The sequence below is a fragment of the Rhincodon typus genome, chromosome 8, assembly GCF_021869965.1.
Source record: "Rhincodon typus isolate 14 chromosome 8, sRhiTyp1.1, whole genome shotgun sequence".
In the NCBI taxonomy this organism is placed as follows: domain Eukaryota; kingdom Metazoa; phylum Chordata; class Chondrichthyes; order Orectolobiformes; family Rhincodontidae; genus Rhincodon; species Rhincodon typus.
Genome location: NC_063339.1, coordinates 19,654,450 through 19,666,628, shown reverse-complemented (window position 1 = coordinate 19,666,628; position 12,179 = coordinate 19,654,450).

Genomic DNA, 12,179 nt, shown 5'->3' with positions numbered 1-12,179 from the left:
CAGAAATGAAGGGTCTAGGCCCGAAACGTCAGCCTCTCTGCTCCTATGATGCTGCTTGGCCTGCTGTGTTCATCCAGCCCTGCACCTTGTTGTCTCGCTTATAATTGAGTATTCAGTATTGGTATGAATGGCTAGGCATTCCCATCAATATGAGCTGAAAGTATATGCTTTGGCAGGTTTTTCAAAGCCATGTTTCATACTGAGCAGTTATCTTTGCCAAGTGTCACTGGGTCAAAATCCTAGAACTCCCTCTGCTATGGCACTGTAGGTCTATCAACAACATTGGACTGCAGCAGTTCAGGAAGACAGCTCAGCACCACCTGATCAAGGGTAACGAGGGATGGGTAAATGCTAGCCTATCCAGCGATGTCAACTCTCACGAATGAATATAAACGTTTCACAGCAGCAGGTTTGCTAGTACAAGTAGGAATAAATTTCTAATTTTTTTGCTCGCTGATCCAAAGTTGTAAATATTTATTTCTTCTTTTTCTCAGTTACTGAAGTGTAAAAACAACAACAATAACTTGTATCAGAGATAGTAGGAAATGCAGATGCTGGAAACTTGTGTTTGGATCGTGGCTTTATCATAATGGAACATGTCAACTTCATGAGAAATTTGTGAAGCTAAATATGAGACAAAGCTACATAATGTGATAAAAGGACAAATTGCCAAGTTTGGTCAAAAAGGTAAGTTCAAAGATTATTTTAAAAGAGGAAAGAGGGGTAGACATGTTTAGGGAGGAGTTTCAGAGCTTAGGGATCTAATGGCATGACTATAAATGATGGGGCACTTAATATCAGGAATGCTCAAGAAATCAGATTTAGATGATAATGGATATTTCAACTGGTTGTGAGGTTCAAGATGGTTACAGAGGTAGCGAGGGATGTGGACCATGAAGGGATTTGATGCCATAGCACTTTAAAATGGAGGCATTGCTTGACTGAGAGTCAGTATAAGTCAGAGACTACAATTCAAACAGAATTTGTGTGAGTTAGGACACAAACAACAAAACTTTGACTGACATAAAGTTTATGGAGGGTAAAAGATGGATAGGCAGCCAGCAGTGCTTTGGAATCATCAAGGCTGGAAGTAAAAAAGTAAGGTTTTCATTGAAGTGAACATCAAAATGTGAGAAGAATAAAGTCAAAAATGCATTTGTGATGGTCTCGATCTTTCAGAATTAATTTCTCAAGATACTCAGTTCTTACCCATGCTCATATTAATGTATTAATTTCCTTTTGAATTTTGTTTTTTGTGATTGTTCTAATTCCTCATTTTATCTTTAATAGAAGAACTGAATTTGCCAATTGTTTCTGCTTAGGCTGTCATTTATTTTGCCTGTGATCAATAGTATAAGTTATGGCACATCTACCCTGTGAAAACTACTTACCAAAGTACACAAGGACATAAGAACCAGGAGAAGGAGAAGGCCATCTGGCCCTTCGAGCCTGCTCTGCCATTTAATAAGATTATGGCCGATCTTTTCATGGTCTCAGTTCCACTTACCCAGCCTCTCACCGTAACCCTTAATTCCTTATCATAGCTTTAAATTGAGGAGTGATAGATATAGGACAGGTGTCAGAGGTAGGTTCTTTACTCAGAGAGTAGTAAGGGCATGGAATGCCCTGCCTGCAAAAGTAGTGGACTCGCCAACTTTAAGGGCATTTAAATGGTCATTGAATAAGCATATGGATAATAATGGAATAGCTTAGGTTAGATGGGCTTCAGATTGGTTTCACAGGTCGGCGCAACATCGAGGGCCGAAGGGCCTGTACTGCGCTGTAATGTTCCATGTTCTATGTTCTATGTACCTTAGCTTTAAACACAGCCAATGAGGAAGCCTCAACTACTTCACTGGGCAGGGAATTCCACAGATTCACAACCCTTTGGGTAATAATATTCTTTCTCAATCCAACCATAAATCTCGTTCCCCCTAATTTAGAGGCTATGCCCTCTTGTTCTAGTTCCACCCACCAGTGGAAACAACCTCCCTGCTTCTGTCTTATCTATTTCCTTCATAATTGTATATGTTTCTATAAGATCCCCCCCCTCATTCTTCAAAATTCCAATGAATATAATCCCAGTCTATTCAGCCTCTCCTCATAAACCAACCGTCTCAACTCCGGAATCAACCTAATGAACCTCCTCTGCACCCTCTCCAGTGCCAGTACATCCTTTCTCAATTAAGGAGACCGAACCTGCACACAGTACTCCAGGTGTGACCTCAGCGGCACCCATACAGATGCAACAGAACCTCGCTTTTAAACTCAATCTGTCTGGCAAGGAAGGACAAAATTCCATTTGCCTTCTTAATTACTTGTTGTACCTGCAAAACAACCTTCTGTGATTCATGCACAAGGACACCCAGGTCCCTCTACACAGCAGCATGCTGCAATTTTTTGTCGTTCAAGTAATAGTACCTTTTACGGGTATTCCTACCAAAATGGATGACCTCACATTTATCAACATTGAATTCCATCTGCCAGACCTTCACCCACTTACTTAAACTATCTATATCCTTCTGTAAACTTTCGGAGTCCTCTGCACACTTTGCTCTGCCACTCATAATGTCATCTGCAAACTTTGACACACTACACATGGTCCCCAACACTGAATCATCTGTGTAAATTTTAAACAGTTACGGTCCCAGCACTGATCCCTGAGGCACACCATTAGTCACTGTTCGGCAACCAGGAAAACACTCATTTATCCCCACTCTTTGTTTCCTGTTAGCTAAACAATCCTCAATCCAAGCTAATACTTTCTCTGTAATGTCGTACACCTTTATCTTATGCAGCAGCCTTTTGTGCGGCAACTTGTCAAATGCCTTTTGGAAATCCAGATACACCACATCTACTGGGTCCTCATTGTCCACCGCGTTCATAATGTCTTCACAGAATTCCAGAAAATTAGTCAAGCATGACCTGCCTTTCATGAACCCAAGCTGCATCCGCCCAATGGGGCAATTTCTATCTAGATGTCGTGTTATTTCTTCATTGATGATAGGTTCAAGCATTTTCCCCACTACAGAAGTTAAGCCAACTGGCCTATAATTCCCTGTCTTTTACATACCTCCTTTTTTGAAAAGTGGCATCACATTGGTTATTTTCCAATCTGCTGGAACTGCCCCAGCGTCCAGTGGATTTTGGAAAATTACCACGAGTGAATTTGCTATTACTCCCACCATCTCTTTTAGATCCAAAGTAGATCTAAAGTAGATCTGAAATAGCTATGAAATTAAAAATGCCCCTGTTCCTGCTCCATTCCTAGATCTCCTCATGTTACTGGGCTCTATTTTCCAACGCCAGCTTCACTCAGTGACAGTTATTCGTGCCTGCCTAAGCTGAAAATCGGCAAAATTATGGTAATAAGTATTCAGAGTCAACTCTAACTAATTCAAAAACTACTCCATTGCCTATTCCTGCAGGAAGGATTGATTAGTTACGGCCCCCTATTGATACTTTTTCATAACTCTTTGTTATGAAAATGATCTAACCAAGTACAATATTTCTGCAATATCATGCATATTTACACACAAGTCTTCTCATCTTACCTATGATATTTAAGAGGGCAGTTTTCCTGGCCCGGACACTGAACTAATGGGACCTCGAAGAAGATCATTTGCTGGAAGCAAGAAAATCTTACAAGGACCTTTAATGTTGGGCTCATTAATTATAAATAGTGAGTTCTCAGGTCAAGACTGACCCTATAGCTAGAGTGGGTGGGAAATGTTGTGCAGCTGCAATGCTTAAGTCTGTGTTTGCTATTTCATGGATATGCATTAATTGTTGCTGCTCCATTTTCAGATTCCCGTATGGATTTCCTGTACTTTCTTTTTAACAATTACAGCAGAGAAACCATAGGAAAATAGAAACTAGGAACAGGGGAAGACCATTCAGGCCCTCTAGCCTGCTACACCAGTCAATATGGTCAGGTTATTTGGATTAGCCATGCTAAATTGCCCTGTGGTGTCCATGGATGTGCAGGCTGGGTAGATTAGCCATAATGGATTGGGTGAGGGGATGTGTTCAGGTGGGATGTTCTTCAGAGGTTTGGTGCAGACTTGATGGGCCAAATGGCCTCATTTAAAAAAAAAACAAAAGAGAAAGGGCAGCATGATGGTTCAGTGGTTAGCATTGCTGCTTCACAGTGTCAGGGACCCAGGCTCAATTCTACCCAGGGGTCACTGTCTGGGTGGCATTTGCACATTCTCATTGTTTTCCCCATTGTCTATGTATTCAAATCTCATTACTGTTCAGTATCTGACAAAAAGCTATACGTGATAAAATAATCTACAGAGAACTGATGAACTCCTCAATCAGCTCAAGCCTCTCAACAGTGGACAAACTAGACGAGAACATAGAATGGTTACAGGTTATAATCAGGATGATAGGTTCGACAATGTTAAGAATTAGCACCATTCATATTAATTATCATACTCTGCTCAATCACCAAGTACTGTCAATAGCATCAAGACAGAAGCACAGAAAAAAAATAACAATTGACTCTGGGCTCTAAAGGTCCTGTCCTCTGTAATTCTGGCACTCACAATATCTACCAAGAGAAAAGTCGTGCAGATTATAGTTTAGATATCTGTAGTTCATAAAAGCAGCTGCACATGTTGAACTGCAGCTACCTTTAAACAATTGGAATTTTCACTAGTGGAATTGAAAATACAACTCGTGGGCTTTAGACAATTGAGCAAAATAACTAATACTGTCATCTGGAGTGATTGGGCTCTCTTTTGGATAGGTCACCTGGTTCACTAATGTCCTATAGGGAAGGAAACTGCCATCCTTACCTGGTCTGGCCTACATGTGACTCCAAACCCACGGCAATGTGGTTGACTCTTAACTGCTCTCTGGGCAATTAGGGATGGGCGATAAATGCTGCCTGGCAGCGATGCCCTCATCTTGTGAATGAATAAAGAAAAAAAGGGCCACGGTTAAGTACGTATGAGAGGGGTCAGGTGCCCTTTGAGATTGTTAAAAGTAGGCATGACTGTGCATAAAAAAGGATTCAGTAAAATTCCAAGTTGCCAATGCATTTAAATCACTAAGCGTTTAAAATTGTTGAAGAAAACACATGGTGCTTAGTGGAAGGAGAGATTGAGAATTCACTAAGATGTCTGTTTAAATAAGCCTGAAAGTTATCATTTGGTGGTGAGTGCTGCATGACTGATTCTGGCCTGCAAATTCACAGTTTGATTGACAGCTCTGGATCTTTGATGTGGGATTATGAATGGAACTATGATTAAGTGCTTGAGGCAACTCTTTGTTCATATAAAGGATTAAGTAATTTGAAGGAATATAAATATATTCAGTGGTTTTTATCAATGACATTTTAAAAAATTAACAAAGATCTCAATTGGCGCTTCAGACATAACTTTATTTAATTTCAGTATTATTCCCTTGATCTACCTATGGCGGATACTAGGTAAGTTGGCATGGAGGGTGTAAGGGTAAGGGCTGGTTGGTAGGGGTGAATGGGTGGCATGAGTTGGCACTATGTTGGTGTAGGTCATTGAGGATGGATTGGAGTGCAGATGATTAATGTATGTATCAGAAAATCGGAATGTTGAAGGGGGCGTGGAGGACCATAGATTGGCATGGAGTATAGGGGTCATAGTGTTGTGTCGGGACATGGACAAAGAACAGATCAAAGAACAGTACAGCACAGGAATAGGCCCTTCGGCCCACCAAACCTGTGCTGACACAAGATGCTTTTCTAAACTAAAAATCTCTTGACTCTATGCAGTCTGCATCCCTTCTATTCCCTGTCAAGGATATATATATATATATATATATATATGTCAAGATACATCTAAAATAGCAGCAGATTTCAGACAGTTACCACCTTCAGTATAAAAAAAACTTGCCTCTCACATCTCCTTTAAACTTATCCCCTTTCACCTTAAACCTATGTCTCCTAATAACTGACATTTCCACCCTGGGAAAAAGACTCCGAATATCATTCTATCCATGTATCTTATAATTTTGTAAACTTCTAACGGGTCATCCCTCAATCTCTGATCCTCAAGTGAAAAAGAAACAAGTTTATCTCATCTCTCCTCATAACCAATACCCTCCAAACCAGACAACATCCTGGTTAAACTTTTCTGTACCCTCGCCAAAGCTTCCACATCCTTCTGGAACTGTGGTGATCAAAACAGTTCATAATATTCCAGATATAGCCTAATGAAAATTCTATACAACATAATATGGCTTTTTTTTTAATGTCCTATGCTCCAACCAACAAAGGCAAGCATGCCATATACCTTCTTGCCTACCTTATCCACTTGAGGATTAGCTTGAATTGGCATGGGTGGACATGGATTGTCTGAGCTGTCAGCAGGTGTGAGTTCTGATGTCTTGTCAGCCAATAATCTCTTGACATACAATTTCTGTAAGCCAATGCATTATTTACTCTTATGAACATACAAGTGAGGCCAAAGGTAAATGTTAAATTTAACATTCTTAAATGTTGTGAGAGTGCCTTCATCCCTCACCCTCTCAGGCAGTGTGTTCCATATTACGCCTACACTCTGTTTGAAAAACATTTTCCTCAGATCCCCTCGAAACTCACCTTAAACCTTTGCCCTCTGACAGCAGATACTTCTGCCATGGAGCCAAGATTAATGCCCCTTGAACTGTATTGATGGATTTGACTTATGTAATTACCAATTTTCTTTCATATTATCAAATGTATATTAATGTGACAGAGTCTTGTGTGCTGATATAACACAGCGTGGAGCTGGAGGAACACAGCAGTCCAGGCAGCATCAGAGAAGCAGGAAAGTTGACGTTTCTTTAGAAAATGAGTTTGCTGAGTTTGTTTCAAAGGAGAAGAAGAAATTGAAAGAGAAATCGACATCCTGACTGAAAAACTGCATTCTAGATTTGAGAGCAGGAAGGCAGGATATGAAATTTGGTCAATATGAAAATTTACTAAATTCTGCAAAGTGATTTTTGAACTGTGCTGTGGCTGTGAGAGAACTATAGCCCATTGTCTGATTGATCATAAAGTGTCCTTTATCTTATCATTGGAGATGTATCAAGGGTGTTTGAGATAACTTACCAGACAAATGCCTGTGTTTATTCAAACATACCTTTGAAATTGGGGCCCAGAGAATAAAGTTTAATATTGACAATGATGCTATTAAAAAACAATTAAATGGGCCACAAACGGGTATTACCTTGTATGACACATAGTCTTTGCAAGGAAGAGGCATAAAGGAAGATTCCATAAACAACTCACTATTGTAGTTCGTACAGTGATTTGGTCAGCTGCTCAAAAGACATGCTTGGAGATCTGGTAATGCATTCATCATCAGAGTCAGACCCTTGGTCTTGGGACTTCTAATGAAACACAGAGAATCAATGAGCAGAGAGGGAACAGAAATGTGTTACCTGGAGAATGGTTTGCATCATATCCTCAACAAGAGAGGCAAGGGATACTGAGTGCTTGGGCCTTGTACATACAAGGATGATAATTAAGTATCCCCATTGTCTACAGTCATTTGGGATTGGACTAAATGTAAATCAATAGAAGTCCATTTTTCAGAACTGTTAGGAAATTCATGACAATTATCTGAATTATATTTTGATATGATGCATGTGACAACCCCAGCGAAGATCTGTGAGAGAGGCCCTTCATAGTATCAGGGTAGAAAGAGTCCATTCAGCCATCGAGTCTGCACTGACCCTCCGAACAGCATCCCACGGAGACACAGTCCTCTACCATCTCCCTGTAACCCTGCATTTACCACAGCTAATCCACCTAATCTGCACATCTTTAGACTGGGAGGAAACCAGAGTACCCGAAGGAAACCCACGCAGACATGGGAAGAACATGCAAACTCCACACAGTCACCCAAGGCTGGAATCAAACCCAGGTTCCTGGCACTGTGAAGCAACAGTGCTAACTATATATACAGATAGGCTTTAAGGAATATCCAAATGAAGCTCTGAGGCCTGTTGTAAAGTAACTAAGACCTCAGCTGTCATGTTTGAGAAACACTGCTAAAATCTGGAAACAGTGCAGAAAAGAGCAAGGAGCTTTACTGTCTTACCATCATGTACATATTATAGGTATGCATTGTTTAAATGAAATCCTGAAGACTGCCCTGAGCTGACATGAAGGACAGAAGAGCCCATACTAAAATGTGGTGGCAGCTATGGAAATATCAGTCCAGGTTAGTTGGCACAAAAACAGAAGTTGCTGGAAAAACTCAGCAGGTCTGGCAGCAGCTGTGAAGTAAAAAACAGAGTTAACTTTTCGGATCCAGTGACCCTTCCACAGGACAGGTTAGATGGCGTTTTCCTCAGCTATTTTTCTAGATGACCATGCTTATACCATGTGGTGTGTGCCATCTCTACCTGCATGTGGCAGTGGCTAAGGGTCGTTCGATGTAGATCATTGCACCAATCCTTCTTTTTCTTTACTTTGTCTTGGGCCTATCTAGTGATTAATGGTAGAGGATACAGCACCATATATTAGTGACTTCACAAAAGAATCACTGTTGTTAGATAACAAGAAGGGCCGTATCATTAGGTACAACTGCATGTGGTCTAACATGATTTATGAGACCTTAGGGAGCTGGTATGTTTATATCTGATCTCTCCGAAAGCTGGAATAGAACTCCTTGTGTCCACCCACAGATTTTGTGTGACATCTGTAGAAAGGGTGGAATTAGTGTGACCGGAACATTAACCTCTTCAGAACAATTCCTTTATACAAAACTTGCCCATAATAAACCCATTGTGCACTCACATATATAACAATATTACATTCGCATGACACCATCTCCCCCAAAATTTCTGACTTTAAAAATGCAAGCAGTCAGGATGTTTCATATTCTTCTCAGAATACACCCTTGTTGGCCTTGGAAGAAAAGTAAGGTCTCTTGCTTGAGGAATGTTGCCCCTGGTTCTTATTTGTAGATCGTTTCTCCACTAAAAGATCTGTTAGCAGAGGTTTTTCTCCATAACATCACCTGGAGGGCCTTCAATCTATTGAATATCCATCATGGAAGACGCTGCTCTATTGAAACAGGTGAAAGTAGCCATAGTCTCAGAGGAACACAAGGTTCTCTCATAATGGGGAGGCGATGGCCTAGTGGTATTATTGCCGGATTGTTAATCCAGAGACTCAGGTAATGTTCTGGGGACCTGGGCTCGAATACCACCACGGCAGATGATGGAATTTAAATTCAATAAATATCTGGAATTAAGAGTTGAATGATGACCATGAATCCATTGTCAATTGTTGGGGGAAAAAACCCATTGGGCTCACTTATGTCCTTCAGGGAAAGAAACTCCCATTCTTACCTGGTCTGGCCTACATGTGACTCCAAACCCACAGCAATGTGGTTGGCTCACAACTGCCCTTTGGGCAATTAGGGATGGGCAATAAATACTGGCCTAGCCAGTGATGCCCTCATCCTGTGAATGAATAAAAAAAAGACAATTAGTGCTGAGTTTAATCTGAGCTTGATTATATTGCAGGTGGGATAAAGTATAGTAATATCAGACTCAAAGGATTACCTTCGTTTCTCTCTCCAGTAATGTTGCCAGACCTGCTAAGTTTCTCCTGCACTTTCTGTTTGTATTTCAGATCTCCAGCATCACAGTATTTAGCTTTTATTTTTAGCCCCCTGAGCTCTCTGCACATGTGCCCTCCTCCTTTTCTGCAGCTCAGTGACCGTGTCCTATCTCTCCATTTATTTTTGATTTTGAAACAATTCTGTATCTTAAGAGCTGTCACCCCTGCAATGACAAATCTTTTATGCTGTACTCTCTGACCTTGAATCTGCTAAGGCATATTACATTTTCAATATGCTGATTAATCTTATTACTGCAAAGGTATTTTTGATCTGTTCCATTTTAAATCTGGTTTAAATCTGCTGTTCTTTGAGCTTGTATCTTTTTTATTCACCCATGCTATTTTAATTTGAATGTCTTTGGAGCTTGCTAGATTTTGTACAATAGCAACATTACCGTATTTCCATTTAAACTGTGTGTCTGTAATACGGAATTGACTTGTTTTCAGTAGAGCTGTAAATTGTATTAAAATAACAAGTTTTTTTTGTTATTCACTCATGGGACGTGGACATCACTGGCTGGTCAGCATTTATTGCTTGTGAGAAGTAGGTGGTGAATTGCCTTCTTGAAATGTCACATGCCATGCGCAGTAGGTAGACCCACGATGCCATTAGGGAGAGAATTCCAGGATTGTGACCCAGGAATGGTGAAGGGACTGCAATATATTTCCAAATTTAAATGGTGAGCAGCGTGGAGGGGAACTTGCAAGTGGTAGTGTTCATATGCATCTGCTGCCCTTGTCCTTTCAGAGGAAAGTGGTCGTGGGTTTGGAAGGTGCAGTCAAAGGATCTTTGGTGAATTCCTGCAGTGTGGCTTGTGATTGGTATACACTGCTGCTACTGAGTGTTGGAGGAGAAAGGAGTGGATATTGTGGATGTGGTGTCAATCAAGTGGGCATGATAGCCATAGTTTTTATTACATTTGGTCAGGCAAAGTTACTAGGACATGAAGCAGGTGGTAACGATTTTCTTCTACAAAAGCTAGAGTAGAATCTAAGTGCTCTGATAGTCATTGCACTATTTTTAGCTCCCTACCAACATCAAGCCCCAAAAGGTAAACCTACTTTGTCAAACCTGTCAGTTTAAAACATCAACTAGGAGAGACTTCAGATCACTAAAGGAACTTATTCACCTTTAACTACTATAGACTGGATCATGTAATGAAATGTTCTCACCCCCAAGAGTTTTCAAAGCAGCAAAATGATCTCCAGCTAAAATATATCTATAGGTGCATTATAGCAGAATAAGTTTTTTTTGAGAATACCAATACCAGGACTTAGCATCTTAGTTTAAGAATTTTACAATATTTTTATGTCACTGTGGCTTTGTGGAGATAAAATATACAGCTACTAGTTGAAAGTCCTGCAGTGCAGTGATAATGTTCTTACTTCTAGACTAGAAGATCCATATTCAAGTCTGAACTGCCTTGGGATAAATCATATGTTCAAAACAAGTCGATGTTAGAAACTGCAAGTTTTCTATAATTCTGTATAAATATTTATTTCAAGAATCAATTCTAAATTATTTTGGTAGGAATGAACTCTATCATAGGATATCAGTTACCATTAAAATGCATGTCACCTGTTTTAATTCTATGCATAATGTTTAAATTCATCTGAAAACCCTTTTACATATTCAAACAAATAAGATACAAAGAAACCTATACCTATATAAAATGCAGCATAAATTCATTCAAAAGTCTTTTATCAACTTGAAAAAAAAGCTATATTCTACTGGAACTTCAATGTTTCTCATGTCCTCAGATGGCTGTTCTGTCTCTGGGATTATTTGCATGTTGGCTTTTAAAACTTCGAGTCTGTCACTGACGACGGATTTTCAGTGTCCATTGTAAGTCCATAAAAACAAGTCTTACACTTTGCTTACACTGAGTCTTTTACAAATCTTTACAGTTCACTATCCATTAGAAGTTGTTGGCTCCCCTCCAGCTGCAAGGCCTGCAAAATCCCTAAAAATATTGCTCTTTTCTACACTGTTTACTCGTTAGCTTGTTGGCACTTGTCCAAATGCTGCATTTTGTTTTCAAAAATTTCTATTATTTAATGAGCACCTTTTTTTCATGAAATTGGTCATTTTGAGTATAGGAGTTGGGAGGTCATGTTAGAACATAGAACATAGAACATAGAACAGTACAGCATAGTACAGGTCCTTCGGACCACAATTTTGTGCCAAACTTTTACCCTAAACCTAAGATCTATCTAACCTCCACCGCTACCTTATACTATCATCCATATGCCTATCTAATAGCCGCTTAAATGCCCCTAATGAGGCCGACTCCACGACCCTCTCCGGCAATGCATTCCACGCCCCTACCATTCTCTGAGTAAAAAACTACCTCTGACGTCTCCCTATATCTACCTCCACTCACTTTAAAACTATGCCCCCTCATAATAGCTACCTCCACCCTAGGAAAAAGTCTCTGGCTGTCCACTCTACCTATACCTCTTATCATTTTGTACACCTCTATCAAGTTACCTCTCATCCTTCATCGTTCTAAAGAGAAAAGCCCTAACTCTCTCAACCTTTCCTCGTAAGACCTTCCCTCCATTCCAGGCAACA